This window comes from Bos javanicus, chromosome 12 (genome assembly GCF_032452875.1).
Source record: "Bos javanicus breed banteng chromosome 12, ARS-OSU_banteng_1.0, whole genome shotgun sequence".
Lineage (NCBI taxonomy): Eukaryota > Metazoa > Chordata > Mammalia > Artiodactyla > Bovidae > Bos > Bos javanicus.
Window position 1 is genome coordinate 24,000,884 of NC_083879.1, and position 15,734 is coordinate 24,016,617.

A 15,734-nucleotide genomic window follows, 5' to 3' on the forward strand; every position below is an offset into this window, starting at 1 on the left:
GCCATCCAAGCCTTAAATGAAGAACAAATCCAAATGAGAAAAGCGGTAATTCATAATAGAATGGCTTTGGACATACTCACAGCTGCTCAAGGAGGGACCTGTGCTATAATTAAGGTTGAATGTTGTGTATACATTCCTGACTTATCTGGCAATGTATCGACTGCTTTAGATGACATGAAAAACCAGGTAAAAGCAATGTCAAATGAAAACATTCCTTTCTGGACTTCAGTCCTATCTTGGGTGAAGGGCAATTGGTGGAAAACTATATTTACCACTGTTATAGTTGCCTTGATAGTTCTGCTTTGTGGACCCTGAATTTTACAATGTATTATGAACTTTGTAACCCAAAGGTTGATGTCATTCTCCCAAATTGGTGGTCGGAGAGCCAGGGTGCAATATATCCCTATGAATGATGCTCATAATATGAGTTAAGAGCATCAAGAGGAGGGAATGAAGAAGGAATTCATAGGGCCTGGACTCCATCTTAGGCCTGTTCATGCTGATCATGCTCGGCCACCTTTCCAATGGACTCTGAACTCTGTGTTTAGTGCCTATGAAAACAACAACAGAAGGATAAGACCCCCTCCAGACAGGGGAACCTTGAAGATCGTATCTAGGTTACTCATCGCCTAAGAGAAAACATACACTAATCACCCCTTCCTCCAGACAGGCCATACATTTTTCTGTATCTATCATGGTGTAACCTCAGGTTTATTGATTATTGGCTAATTGTTTGACTGTTTAAGCACATGAGCACATAGGAAGTGAATGATGGGGTTATTGGGATTGTATTTTCCTTGGTGTATGTAAGTTTCAAGGAATTTGGAGTGGTGGGTTCAGACACGTACACATGGGGTGTAAAAGATTTTCACAAATGCTGGTCGGGGTCCTTGACTAAGAGGAGATTCTGCCTTGGGCCCGCCGGGGTAATAAACTGCACTCCACTATCTGCATTGTCCTTCTGAGTGAGTTTGTCTCCCGGAACGCGTGGCTACAACATATTACAGTTCATTACCTTGCCTACAGATACATGTATTCCTGCATATTTTATCACTGTTTAACATGAAAACATTCTACAAAGTGTTTAAAGATATTAAAGTACTTTTGTGGTAAAGAAGTAAAATGAGAAAGATTCAAGGAAAGAAAAGAATCGCCCTGTTGTTTGCACACTTGTTTTGTGGAGAGATACTGTAGGAACCACCTTTGCTTCTGGCCAACTCGGTATTCATTAGGGGAGGAGACGACTTAGAAATTTACAACAGAAGTCAAGGCTGGGCTTAGGATAAACCCAGGAGAAGAGCTGTAAACTAGAGAGAAAGAAACATTTAGGAATAAGAAAAGTGATTACAAAAAAAAAAAAAAAAACCAACAGTATGCACATCACCCCAGTGGGTGATCCTTAGCAATTTCCTCTTTACTCATGTAAATACTCAAAAAGAAAAAAAAGCTCTCTTGTGAACTAAAAAATAAGTAAAAAATAAGACAGCCAAGAAGGAAATTCTCTTAATTTTGGGCTTTGGAGGCTGCGTGGGTCCAGCTTGCCGCCTACCCTTGACTCCCTTGGGGGAATATTTCTTGGGAAGAAAATGGTCCGCCTCCTCGCAGTCGTCAGAGCCCTGATTCCCAGAAGGTGTAACCACGCGTGGCTGGGACGGGGAGAAAGAGTGGCCACTCCTGTTGCACAAGCACACAGCCTGAGCAGCATCTGCTGAGATGCGACTGGAGACCAGTGGCTCACCCCAGGGCTTTCGGGAAATGAAAAAGAATCTAGTAGAACCAAGAGTCTCAAGCCGAGTAATCGCTAGCTAGGATTCCGCGTGGATTCCACTCTCTATTTTACAGATTGGACTCTCCAGTCTCAGGGTCGTGACCAAGCAAGCCTCCCGGAGTGACAAGCTGGGAATCACCGCGCCGCAGTGACCAATAAGTAAGTTATTGCCAACTTTGCCAATATATATGACATTTTCTCTAAACACTTTAATCGGATTTTCAGGTGTGAACACCACAGTGATGGCCAAAAGATAACTTTTATCCTGAAATCGTCAGTACGCTGATGGGACCGCCACCACCACCAACACACACACACACACACACACACACACACACACACACACACTCAATACATCGCACCTGGAGCAACGGGACCTCGCGCGCCTAGGCTGGTGCGCACTTGGCGGTGGGGGAGGGTTGTTTAAAATTTGGAAACTTACTGATTTCGTTGGAAAGAGCGAGCTGGACTGAGGGTGGGTGGAACGCCGCCTCGTCATTTATTCATTGCGACTGTCTCCATTGTGGACACTAGTAGCGAGTCACAGACGCCTGTTCTTGCAGGGGAAGTCTGACACCTTGAGGACGCGAGAGGGGGTGCCGGGACCCCCGGGAGCCGGAGAGGGAGAAGCTTTGCGAGTTACCGGGTGAGGAGGGTGGAGGGCTACTTTTTCAAGTCGGGGGACCTGCCGCGCGGGGCTTGTTTACTTGGGTGGGAGCAGGGTGATCACCGGCCGGGTTCTGACGCGAACTGAAGTCGGACAGCCTTGGGGGTGAGCCCGCCGGGAGCCTGGAGGTGTGTCTGGCTCGCCTCCACGGTCACAGGGTGGGGTACTGGCCACCGACTGGACTGGATCACCGTTGGCTTGTGTGAGCTCGCCTGCCCAATGGGCTGACCCCAAACATCTGGCCCCGGGGCGGCGGAGGCTCTTCCCCGGGTCCTGCCCTCGCGCCGGTCCACCTCCACCGCCGCGCAGAGCGGCGCGTGGGACGCGCATCTTTCCGAGTGGTCCCCTCTGAACCCGGGCTGCGCTGACCCGGAGTCAGGCCGCCACCGGAGATGCAGGGAGGGGTGCCTTCCTCTTGGTTCGTCGGCTGACAGCCGTGGGAACGCTAACTTTACCCGGAGGGGTCCTTAAGGGCCGGGGGTGGGCGAGGTTCTCCTCCCCTGGCGCTCACCTCCCCCTCGCCCCAGGCCCTCCCCTCCCCCGCCTCGCGCGGCATCACTCTCAGAGCATCCTCACTCCGCCCAGTTCGGTGCCAGCTGCGTGGGCTCCAGCTTCGTGCGTTTTCCTTGGAATGCTCGGAAACTCGGCGAAGACTAAGGAGATCCCGTCGGAATTTGCCGGGCGTGCTGGCACCGGGCAAAGCACTCGCGCCGCCGGCCTCGACTCCAACCCCCTTCAGCCAGAAGATCGCAACTTTGCAGGTAAAGAGGGTGTCGCCTCAGAGCTCCATCTGGCCGGAGCCGCACCTTCCCTCGTTTCTGGGATCTCGGTTAAGTTTCTCAAGCTGCCTGGGAAGCCTGCTCCCTCTTGGGAGGCGGACATCCCTGGGGGTTACTAGATCCAGAGGCTCGGGCTCTGCAAGGTTTCTCTTTAGAGCTGGGGACCGGATCTGTGAAGCTTTCTGTGGTTGACCTGGGCTGAACGAGAGTTTGGGGATGTTTCTCAGCATCTTACCGCACCCGGCTTTAAAGCAGGGGAGAGGGCAAAGAGTGAACCCCCGGTGTGACTTATATGGTAAACAAAGCAGCAGAAGCCACGCCGTGGAGCTGGGGAGGAAAGCTGTTTTTAGCCTTTTACGCATTTGGGGAAGGTGGGAGATCTTGGTGGCCCCTGGGCGCATATAAGGGAGCTCTAGACTCTGGTACCTAACCTGGGGTAATAAAGAAAGGACGGTGGTCAATATCCTGTCAATTAAACTCTGCGTCATTTTCATTTTCTATCAAAACACGGAAACACTTCGATCCGTGTCGCTGGATCCAGACTAAGGGATTCCTAGTTCGCTTGGCTACTAAGATTCCAATTAAGCCAATGACCCTGTTTGCTACTTGGCTGAATCACTGAGATTCGCTGCACAACTTGTTGTTCTAGCTGAGAAGTCGGCTGCCTTTTGTGATGAGGTAACTAGAGAATCCTGGAAAGGGATGAAGGGCTGGGAGAGACTGAGACAGGGCGCTCCGGGACTTGCCTGTATTCACTGTGCTGTGTTCACTCTGGTGTATCCCTGTTCACATGCTTGCTTAGGGGGGCCCTTCTCAGTTAATATCCATAACTGTAAGATGCAGCAAGTTGGCTTACTCTGAGTAAGCACCAAGCCAAAAGAGTGGGAGGAAGCAGAAACAAGGTTTACTCCTTTTATTAAAAGGAAATTTACAACAGACTTGTAAAATTGAAAAAAAAAAATCAGTTCTCATATAATTTCTGGATTTCCTATTACAGTCATTGCTGCACAAAACATATTACAAAGTCTATAAGTGAAAAGGTTGGCTAGAGTTTGTTGTGTTTTTATTTTTTTAAGAAAAATTCTGAATTAGGGAGAGTAAGAACGTGTGGATATGTTAAAACATTGAAATCATGGGTATTGGAATCATTGGCTATTTAAACTTAGATGGTAATACCTACTTCTATACCCACTTCTAGTCACCCAGACAGTAGACCAAGACCTCTCCTTTTAAGTATGGTAGGCAAAAAGTCAGTAAGATAAAGGGATAACTAGTAGTTTAAATATTAGAATCAAAATTCAGTTAGATAAGTGCTTGCTAAAGAAGCACTTTAAGGACTGTGAATTAATGTAAATCAGCACATCAATAGAAGTTACCTTGGCTTTATCAAAGTATTTTATGCAAATATCTTGAATTAATGGAGGGTTAGTATAGGTAGAAAGAAAGCAAGCACTTTCCTCTTTCCTGAATGAGACCACTGACCTGCAGAGGCTTTCAGTAGAGTTCTGATCAGAGCTCAGTTACTCTGTTAAGCTTGATGTTGTGAACTGAAGAGCCAATAGATTCATGCCAAGGAAGTCACATATGAAGAGAAATACTAATAGGTTAATGAAATTGAGGCATAAGAGGTGCTTAATATTCACTGGGTGAATACATATATAGTTAGATAGCTTAAATAAGGCATAGCAAGAAGATTCATAATTGCAAATTTAGAGAATTTCTTCCATTGAGGTGAGAACTTAAAGGAACATGGGCATTCATCAAAGCAGAACTAAGTGCAAGAGATATGACATGTCTCTTTAGTAAAACCTGTCAAATGTATTAACTCTCTTTCTGAAAAGCTTGGTTCTTGAAAAATGTGTTTCAGTTTACCTGCTTCATGGTCACTCTCACAGATACAAGAAGTGTAGTAAACTTCCATTACTTATAAGCTTTAAAGTTTTGTAATTTTACATTATTTATGTTTCTATGGCAGTTATTCCTGAAAAGTCAAGTTCAGATTACAAAGAAAAAACATTAGAAAACTAAAGTTCTATATGAATTCTATGGCCACTTCGGTTATTGAAGGTATAAGAGCTCAAATAACTTTCCACCTAAGTTTGTTGTTGTTTAATCACTAAGTCAGGCCCAATTCTTTGCAGACCCTGTGGACTGTAGCCCACCAGGCTCCTCTGTCCATGGGATTTCCCAGGCAAAAATACTGGAGTGGGTTGCCATTTCCTTCTTCATATAAGATAACCTCTATTAATTCATATTTTATATAAGTAGGAAACACCAGACATTGCTTTTATTCTTTCCGGTTAAAGGAAATTTGCATATCTTATTCAGTACACATATTTTAAATGTAAAGCTTATAATAAATGTGATAAATTTCTATTGAAGTACAAAAATAACCATTATGAATGTGCCAATTAACCCCTGTGAATTGAAAATACTTTCATAAATATGTTGCAGAAAATATTGTCATGATTTTGCACCTGCATGTTTAATTGCCAGGATAATTTATGACAATTCAGATCATTAACATATTTAGCAACTGAAAACTTACATGATCTACCTTTTCTAATTAATTCGTACATGGAAGCAAAAATAAAAATAGGTACATTTTTGTTCAGTAGTTAATATTGTGAATATCAGTGCTCAAAGAGAAAGGATTTTGTAAATAAAGATGGAGAAGAAATGATAAACACCAGCCAGGAAAGTAAAACTGTAGACTGAATATTTTCTTACGAAAATGTGATTGTTTGATTTCTAAAAACAAGCTAGGTGAAGGGAAGTATAAACTATTAAGTTTTCTTTTTTTCAAAATCATGATGGCTGAACATTTCATGAGATCAGATTCTAATGTGAATCTTTTCTTTTCAAGTTGTATTGTCTGGGCCGAACTGAAACTAGTGTTACTCACCTCGTTAATATCTACGGAAAACCCACCAGAAGCATTTTGGTTCTTATTAAAAATGATGTTGAAGAGACAGCTCAAAACAAAAACCTTGTCTTTTCACCTAATTTATGCTTCATCACTCCCCACAACACATATTCATACCAAATAAACATTACAACTGATGAGTTCAACCCAACTTAAACCGGACATTTACTTCTATGTAGTTGTGATGAAAAGCTGTTTTGGAACTATTAATATCTTTCCTCTCCTTATGTTTCCTAGTTCTAATCCTCCAAGCTGTATTGAGACCTTAATATTTTAAGAGATTTGAGAATATTTTGATCAGGAATGTGATATCATGGCTATATCTATTTAATCACTGCAAATATAGACCTGCTCTCTGAGAACATTGGTACTACCAAAATAACACCTATGATGAAAAAATACTTTCAGAAGAAGAAGCTCTTCATTGGTGGAACTGAAAATTAAAGACACATAGATCAAAAATATATCAATTTGAAACTATGTGGTTCCATAAACTATTCAGTACATGGAGTGAAATTCTTAAGTCTCAATGATTCTTCTGAAAGTTGTTTCACTTAAACAGGTTGTGAAAGAGAGATAATAGTTTCAGCAGTTGATCTTTTCTTGTAACTAAACTGTAGGTGATAACCCATTAATATTAGTGCAGATTAGTCAACGCTTTGAAAAAACGTTTCCTTTGAAACTCGGCCGTGTCATTGAGTAATGGCTTCTTGAGAAGCAACAGGTGACACATGGGCCCAGTTTTACACATAAAATTCAAAATGTTAAGTAAAACATTAATTTAAAAGTAGGCCTCAATAGCTTTATCTAGCACGCTCCATTCTTTTTGAGAAATGGCAAGTGAAATGTAATGAATCAGATACACATTCATTATACTCTGCCTCTAGTGTGCTGTGGTCTAAAAATGTTGAAAAGTTACCATAAGTCATTTCCTTGTACAAATATTATCAATGGTAAAATTTACTTAAGACAGGAGGATAAGAATTATTACCAAAAAAGGAAAGTGGGAAAAAGAGAGTAAGTCAATATTTATGAGTACTTAAGGTATGCCAGGAACTATGCTAGAAACTTAAATTTTTTTATCTTCACATCTACCCTAACACTAAGGTATTATTACTAACTTTTAAAGAATCTGAAAAGGCTAAATTACTACCAAAAAGAAAAAAAAAATCACAGAGTTTCTTTGTGGTAGAGTCAGAATTTGAACCCATGTCTCCTTGATTTTAAAGCCAATATTCCTTTTACTTGATTCTTATGGTTTCAAAACTAAAATTAGTAATCTTTTAATAAGATCCATGAGTTCATTGGATTCTTATAGCCATTTATTTATTTAGCTTTTCAAATGTTGTAACATTGGGACATAAATGACCTCATTATAACTCTAGAATTTGAAACAACACTGTGTTAACTAAGGCTCTACCCGTTTTGAAGCAGAGTAGGAGATGAGATGCTCAGCTCAAGCCAATTGCTCTCAAAACTATTTCCTTTATTACTCTTGAATCTATATGTAATGTGTGTGGAAAGAAAAAAAAAGCTTATTTTCAAGGATAAAATTCTAGATAATAGACTTTTAAATAGTTATGAGATTATAATTTCTAAATAAAAATTGTCATTCAAACCTTGAAAACATCTGTAGGCTGTTGATAAAACGTCTTTGTTTGTACAAAACACAGTCATGTTAAGACAGGTTTGCGTTACATCTTATCAGTGTTATATGAAATTTCTAGAGAAGTGTTTTTCTCTTAATTTTAATTGCTTAATTATTTTGCATGTCCCTTGGTATTTAATGAAGGGAGCACTCTTTCATGCATCCCAAAAGACATGGTTCAGCTGGTGGCCCATTTTAACACATTTGCCATTTTTTTTTTAAAACATACACCTGCATTTAAAACCAATGTGCTTAAATCCAAAAACCCATTGACATTGAAGTTGAGGAAATACATTTTTTGAATATATGTCATATATGACAAAAATTAGCACTGAAGTGATACCTATTCAGTAGATATTATTTGAATGTTAGTAAATGGATAATTGAATAAATAGATGAGTGACGCACGAATTAGATCTTCATCTTTGCATTTTCGGGCACAGCTCCCTGTCTATAGAATAACTTCTCTCTTACTGCTTCCTGTCAAAATGTTCTCCAGGCACTAAACCTAGCTCAATATCACTGTCTCCTTGAAAGCTTCCTTCATGTCTCCAGGTGTCTCAAGTATAAATACAAGCTAAACCCTTGTTATGGTCTGCCTTACAGATGGATAGAGGTCTGTCTCCTACACTAGGCAGTAAGCTCCTTTAAGAAACCCAGAGGATACTCAAAAACATGTGAGTTTTAACGTGACTTAGACTGTCATAAATATTACACTTTTGCAATTAAGCATACTTATTTCATAGTTTTATAATTCCATTGCTAAACTGTGAGCTTATTTATTTATCTAATGAAGCCATTATAATAATAATTTGCACTTATACGATATTGTGACTACTGTATTACTTCCTATGTTATAAACATTAACCCACTGATACTCAGTGGACATAACTTCCAGTCAACTGGTGACTCTATAATGCTCATTTCCACAGAATTTATATAGTCAGTTATTAATGTGTTTTAGTTTAAGTGGTGCTGTGCTCAAATTCTTAGGAGGGAGCTTCTGTTCTTTTACATCATAAGTGTGATTAGAGTTGAAAGAATATTTCTCAGGAATACTTACTAAACTCAAGGCAGTCAGAGACTTCTTTGGTGTGATTACAATTGTTAAATTAAGCTGAGAATTCATGTCAAAGCCTTGACAGCCTATGATGTCCAGTTGTGGGTGGCATGAGCTTTTATTTTTTGGAGGGCGGTTAGTAACTTTTTATTCTGCCTGGTAACCTTGTTACAAATGAAAGTTTATGAACAGTGTTCTTCCCTTTGTTGTTGTTTAGTCACCAACTTGTGTCTGATTGTTTGTGACCCCATGGACTGTAGCCCACCAGGCTCCTCTGTCCATGGGATTTCCCAGGCAAGAATACTGGAGCAGGTTGCCATTTCCTTCTCCAGGGGATCTTCCCAACCCAGGTATGGAACCTGCCTCTCTTGCTTGGCAGGTGGATTCTTTACTACTGAGCTGCCTGGGAAGGTCTCAGGTACCCTACTATACTTTCAATATATTTTACCTCCAAATGATGGTGAAGAAGCTACACAATTGAGTTAGCTAATACCCTGTGCATACTGGGATCATAGTTCATAGCTCAATGCATCACAATTTTTATTTTCACAGAATTAAGATACTTAGTGTTCAACATATGCTTTTTTGAATGGGTGAATGGAATGAATGAATGCATAGGTGATTGTTGTCAGCTGCTATGCTCAACCTCTGTATTTTAATATGCTCTTCTTTCAAGGAACTGGTCACATACCTGTATGAATCACCCCAAAAATGATGGATGGAAGGACAGGAGTGATGCATAATGTACATTGGGTGAAGGGTGGAGAGTCCATCGTGTTTTATATATAACCATCCCAACTGTTTGTGAAACAGGGGTATCATTTTATATAAAAATCTCCTTCATGATAGGGCTGCATACACCAAAGATCACACTGAAGACTACACTTTAAATGGATTCTCTTCTATGGTGGTCGTAGTTTGAGAAGCAATTTTTGAATTCATTTAATTGTATAGTGATACACACACACACAATATATATACACACACATATATATATGCATTTAAACATATACCAACACTTAAAACCTGCTTTTGAATTCATTAATTAAACATAAATTATATATATATATATCTCCATCTGTATGTATTGTATATGTGTATATAAGTAAGTAAACCTGTACATATAGCTGTATATAATGCCATATAAGTAGTACAGAATGAGAAAGAGTGGGAGATTGCTCCTGGGGACAGGTTCTTAAGATGATGCTTGCAGAGTAATTACCAGAGATAGTGAGATTAAAATTGTTAGCAAAGAAGGTAGAGTAACCCATAAAAGACAATAGAAGTTATTTGCTGGTGTATTAGTGTCCCTATGGAATGGTTAGACATGTACTGAATGACTTGGAAGGTCATCTAATTCAAAAGATTTTTTTTAAAGATATACTCTCATATCTTACCAAATGCTTTTTTTTGAATAGCAGATACATATTGTATACATATACACACACACATATATATACACACATGGAATGTTTGATGAAGGACTTATTTAATGCATGACAGTCATCCCCACTAAATGCTAAGAATAAAGAGGTACATCTCACCTTTTTTGTTTACGATTTCAAAAAAAGATTCTCCTAAGCCTCTTAGTAACATGTTCAAGTGTCCCCTGTTATCTTGTAGACATTTTGCTGTTTTATTGTCACCTGATCTCTTCTCATGGAAATGGAAAACTCAAGAAAATAACACAAGTCAAACTAAGATAACAGTCTACAATTGAAATTAAAAACAATGACATTGGGTCACATTGGAAGAAATCCAAATCCATCTTCTCTTCCTTGTCTCAAATTATTGTTTCCTATAAAAATAGCACTTAGAGTTTCCAACTATAAATTTATGTTCAAATTACATAACATTATTGACACAGTTAACGATGGTGCTTTCCTTTTATATATAGATATTACTGAGTTAACCATTCAAAGGAGATACATTGTTTTCCAAAGTCTTGATGGATTTATGGTGATATACCCACATGGTGCCCAATCCCCCTTTGAACCAATGAAGCAAACTTAAGAGAAGAAGACCATTTTAAAGCTAGGGGTGTCTTAACTTGGATCCTCACACCCCTATCCCATTGCCTTGGGACATAAAACACTTTGGCCCAAGAAAGTCTTGTATGGACCCATTCTAGAACCATCTAGGAGTTTTCAATATGCCCTGTTCGTGTTTTCTAGGAAGCCCTTATGTCTACAGCTGAGGATGTATTGAAGACCTCGAAACCTCATGACCTTAAATTTGGGGAACAAAAAAGGGACTGCAGTCAGCTACATTCTTCTTTGTGGAATAGTTTTTTGGGAACTTCATTCCTAGGGCTATCCACTGTTTACCAGGATTTTTTATTTTCTGAGAATCATCATGTGAAATAATCAGAGTGCCTATCTCTAAGCCTCTGAGAGCCTCTACAATTAAAGAGAAACAAATATTTTTAAAGAACACTCAAATATTAGGGTTATCATTGCTCCGTAGGATATTGAATAGCTTTGTATCTAAAAAAAAGATATGTCTCCCTGTATGTGCTATATAAAAAGAAAATGTTGGCAGAGGCAAAAGACTTACTTGCTTATCTGGTTCATTTTAACCTCACAGCTTAACATTCTGATTTGTAATGTGCAAGCTACTTAGAGAACTGAACCGCGCATTTTCATTTAGCACTCCAGCATGTTCTTGGAACAAAGTGAACCAGCAAATGATTTTGCCCTTTCATGAATAAAAGAAGCCTTAATGAAAAAACATTTCATTATAATAGTACTTATGATAAAGAATTTTCCCCAACATATAAAATATCAACAATTTTAACCTGAAGAACGAAAACTGCTTTTTGTTTGTTGTACTGAACAGGGAACCACTAAAACCAGAACTTTCTAATCTTCCTAAATATTTTCTTACTAGTTATTATATTGCTATAATTGAAATATTGGGAACAAATATATATTAAAAATCACCTCTTTTTACAGTTAATGGTTTTTGTAAGCACAAAATGCATAAAGTCTGATTTATAATGCAATATTTTAGCCTCTGATTTTTTTCTTAACGTTGATGTCTACAAAATAAAAATAGAGACAGGAGACAACCTGATTGAGAAGAAGTCAACACACCATGTTTTTGAAATGATCCATTGTTGAATAGCCTAGATATATTTGAACCATATAACCCTGGTTCATTTCGGTTTACTTAAAGTTATTTGAAAGCTGAGATACTCTCTAATAAGTTAAGATCTTCAAAAATATACAAGGATTGTGTGTCAAATATTGAATATGATTAAAGGTAGTCTCTACTCATAGAATATATTGCTATTCAGTAGCTTTTAGGAGTGTTTCATAGTCTGACAGAACTTATTTTGATTTTAATCATAATGAAGTGGATATACAGGTATAATAAAGACAGTGACTGCTCAAAGGGTTTCATGTATCCTTTGGTTCATCTCCAGTGCAACATTCCATATCTACTGTTTGCACTCCATCCATCATTATACCTACAGATGAACATCTGCAATTGCCCAGTTGGTGCTGTGTGTAGGGCGGCTCCCGCATAGATTGGAGGTAAATGACAGAGGAATGGCCATATAGGAACCCACATTCCCTGCTGCCTGTATCAGATCAGGTTATTTCCATAGGTAGATGGCAACTATGATGAACATTTATTTTCCTGGACATTTATAAAAGTGTGGTAAGGTTCTGTATTCATGGTGAAATTTAATTGCAACCTCTAATGAATTATGGCTTCAGATAAAATACTCTAGTTTCTTTTCTGTAAGTTAGAGATAAAAGTTTCTTTCTAATATATTTAAGAAAATTTCATATCACGTAGGGCTTAAGCAAAGGATTTTAAGAAAGAGGATTTCATATTGTTACATTCTTTCTTGATATACAAGAAGGGGCACAATTAAACTATTGGGCTTAAGACAAATGGTCAGTTGTACTCTGCTCCATTATGATGGGAAAGTCATTATGTGGTTGAAACTGGGATTTCTGCCCATTTTTTTGCTTTACACTGAAATGAATGCTAACCATAATTATAAGGATAAATGCTATATGGATTCACTATAAAAGTTTGTGTGAATATTTTAAGTGTCTTATGTGAAATAGCAAATACTTAAGATATACTACTGATTTATTATCACTACTCATTAATTTTAAAAAGAATTTGACATTTTAATTTTAATGCATGCAGCAAATACTTTCAGTTGATTTTCCTAAAATTCATAGCAGCACTTTGAGTTTGCCTATTATTTGACATATGAGACCAAGCAATACAAAATATTTATCTGTTGATGAGCTATTGTTGTCTTTTTTATTTCTTATCACAGAAAATGGTGGAAATAAACTTGAAGGACAGTATATTGATCTTTTAAAAAATAAAATTTTATACATAGAGACACATGCATTTGGTAGAGGAATGGACTGAGTTGGATAGATTTGATTTTTTTAAGAACAATTGTAAATCTGTTTTATTTTTATTTTAGTTTTCTTTTATATTATTATCATTGCGGATTCTACACCTGCTGTCCTCAGATGCCCTCTGCCATCCATCTGTAGGCAACCACGAGTTCTCTTCAGCAGGTTTAGTGTCAGTGGGCCAAAACTTTTCTCAGTTTTTGTTTGATTGAAAATGTTTTTATTTGATCTCACTTTTAAGGCTGTTTCTATTGTTTGGAGTATTCTAGATTAGAAATTTTTTTCTTTCAGTACTTTATGCTCCTCAGTTGACTTTTAGCTTCTATCATTTCTGCTGAAATGTCAACCATCAGTCTGATTATGGCTCCTTTGAGGGCAATATGTTCTGTATTTTTGGTTGCTTTTATGCTTTCTTTTAGTCCTTTGTTTTCATTAGTTTTACGATTATGTACCGAACTGAGCTTTTTAGATTTCTGTTGCTTGGTATTTGAAACATGTTTTAAATATGACTTGATATCTTTTATCAGTTTTGGAAAATTCTTGTTCATTAACCTTCAGAGGTGGTTTTGCACTTACCTTTTCCCCTTTAATGCCTCCAATTATTCATATTTTTTTCCTTTTACTCTGTGCCATATTTCTAGTATTCTTTTATTAATTATTCTTTTAATGTATTTCCATGCATATTTGCTTTCTCTGCTGTTATCTGGATATTTTGAATGGTTTTATCTATCCTCTGGCAGGCAGATAAAATGGGAGTAAACATCTTAAATCAATCAGAACCTGAGCAGATAAGAGGTTAATTTCAACCTTTGCAAGCCTATGAACCCCTGGTTGATGCCCAGGATCTGTTATAGGACCCCAGGGTCTGAACACCTTGGCTATGTAGTAAGACCACTCCTCCTTTAAGGTTCCAGGATAATGAATTTTACCTCTGCAGTTTTGCAAGATTGATGAATACCCTGCCCTAAATTTCAGCAGCTTTCTTAATTATTTTCCTGCAAAGCTTAAGATTTTAACAAATGCTTTGAGAAAAGAGCTGCTGAGTGTAAGACATACCTCCATCTGTCTCCCTTCTTACCAGGACATGAGACCCTTGTATTTGCCTTGGCAAATGTTGAGAGGAAATGTGGTTTGTAGAAGGTCAAGTCATCTCTCAGTGGTCTCTCTCCAACTAAGATACTGACTCTTCAAGTACTTGTTAGCTTTGCAACTCTTTTTTAAGTTGATTAAAAAAAAATTTTTTTAATTTAAATTTATTTATTTTAACTGGAGGCTAATTACAATGTTGTATTGGTTTTGCCATACATTTCATATTGAAGTATAGTTGATTTACAATGTTGTCTTAGTTTTAGGTGTACAGCAAAGTGATTCAGCTATACATAAACAAATAGCCATCCTTTTTCAGATTCTTTTCCCATAAGTTATTAGAGTATTGAGTAGAGTTCCCTGTGCTATACAGTAGGTCCTTGTTGACTTTTTATATATAGCAGTGTATATATGTTAATCTGAGCCTCCTAATTTATCCCTGTCCCTACCTTTCCCCTTTGGTAACCATGTTTGTTTTCGAAGTCTACAGGTCTGTTTCTGTTTCGTAAATAAGTTCATTTGTATCATTTTTTTAGATCCCACTTATAAGTGATATATGCTATTGTCTTTGTCTGACTTAACTTCACTTAGTATGATAACTGCAGCTCTTCTTTAGATAGAGATTTATTTGCTTGTTTGTTTATATTTACCCAGCTTTTCTAAATGTTATCAAAAAAAATATTAGGCCACTACATGCCATTCTATCATAGTCAGAAACACAAGTACTTCTTTTATATTTTGAATTTACTGCCAAAAAATTTAGTCAAAGGGTTTAAAAGAAAGAAATTATACGTATATGGCATAGTATAGACGCATAATTATACCCACAGAGAGAGAAATGTAACAACTGCAATGTAGTTTCAGAATTTTTAATCTGATTTTTATTAGCTCAGAAATAACATTATTCTTACAAAATTACCAAGTCTTTGACTTTAGAACAATCATTTTAAACAACCAATTTAAAGCTATTTTGTATAAAATAATAAATTCTAAGTAAAACCTTATTAATGTGACTCAAATCAATTGTAATGAAGTTTCAACTAATAGCTCTTTCTTACTGAATCACAAACACACTATTAACTGAACAAAAAGTAGAGCAATATAATGCAATAGCAATTTGACCTCTTTGTCACTGAGGTGAGATTTTTCTTCAGGCCTGTGGTTTTCTGAGTAATCTTCATTTCTCCCATTCAAAGTCCATTACATAAAGACGGGAAAGTGTCAGTGCTCACTGCTGTTTGTGTTCCAGTTATAACTGTTACGGCTGAAATTGCCTAAAGCCTGATAAATTTCCTTAAAGGTGTTCTGTGGATGTACCCAACACGATAGTACACCTTTTCCTTTAACTTGAGGCATCAGCCAAACCTGCCTATGAGATATTGTCTCTGAATCCTTCATCAGTATCA

The 15,734-nt window shown here is 37.8% G+C and overlaps 1 protein-coding gene and 1 long non-coding RNA gene across 7 annotated transcripts in view; one reads left to right on the forward strand and one right to left on the reverse strand.

The window, feature by feature from the left end:
* Positions 1–2,336, reverse strand: part of LOC133258303 (uncharacterized) — a 63,890-nt gene extending 61,554 nt beyond the window's left edge. For both annotated transcript variants that reach the window (XR_009739917.1, XR_009739916.1), the window contains exon 1: positions 2,211–2,336. This is a non-coding gene — a long non-coding RNA (uncharacterized LOC133258303). The remainder of the gene's footprint in view (positions 1–2,210) is intronic.
* TRPC4 (transient receptor potential cation channel subfamily C member 4) overlaps positions 1,630–15,734 on the forward strand; it is a 207,654-nt gene continuing 193,549 nt past the window's right edge. For 2 of the 5 annotated variants that reach the window (XM_061434723.1, XM_061434727.1), the window contains exons 1-2: positions 3,112–3,196; positions 8,395–8,465. The gene's annotated coding sequence lies outside the window, so the exon portion shown is untranslated. Of the gene's footprint in view, positions 1,928–3,108; positions 3,197–8,394; positions 8,466–15,734 lie in introns of those variants that run through there. The other 3 variants (XM_061434728.1, XM_061434729.1, XM_061434726.1) reach the window with 3 other exon arrangements.